General features: G+C 36.5%; 1 long non-coding RNA gene across 1 annotated transcript; it reads right to left on the bottom strand.

Moving 5' to 3' along the window:
* LOC104774871 lies at window positions 1–510 on the bottom strand. Its single transcript, XR_765556.1, has 3 exons — window positions 480–510; window positions 167–389; window positions 1–15 (listed from the first exon to the last, which is right to left on the bottom strand). It is a non-coding gene; the product is annotated as an uncharacterized LOC104774871 (long non-coding RNA).

Below are 510 nucleotides of genomic sequence, written 5' to 3'. Positions count from 1 at the left end.
TGAAAAACCGGTTCACTATACAACGATCAAACAGAGGAAAATATGTTGATGAGAACTTCTTTTGCAAATAAATCCATAACTCCTAGTATCTTGAAATGAACTTACAAATATATATCCAATGTAACATTACTTAGCTAAAATGTTTTTTGTTAAGTTGAAAACTTACGAATCCAAGGTTCTGGAAAAACCATGGTGACTTCATGGTTATTAGCCTTTAGACAAGAACTCAGCTCAAGACCTAAGAAACCGCCGCCAATAACCACGGCCTGTCCGTTTTGCACATATAGTTCCATAGCTAACGAAAGCTCATCATTATCATCGATCTCTCTTAGGTATAATATATTCTTAACATCTGCTTCTGGGATCCCAAGTTCTGACAATTTTACGTACTGCAAAATATATTGAGATCAGTCGTCAGCTAGAGGAACTTAGAACGTAACAAAGAGAAGAAGAGAAGAGATCATAAGTATTGTGCTCACAGTAGAACCGGTTGCAATGAGCAAAGTTTGG

The sequence above is a fragment of the Camelina sativa genome, unplaced genomic scaffold (genome assembly GCF_000633955.1).
Source record: "Camelina sativa cultivar DH55 unplaced genomic scaffold, Cs unpScaffold06357, whole genome shotgun sequence".
Lineage (NCBI taxonomy): Eukaryota > Viridiplantae > Streptophyta > Magnoliopsida > Brassicales > Brassicaceae > Camelina > Camelina sativa.
This window is presented reverse-complemented; position numbering and strand designations above follow the sequence as displayed.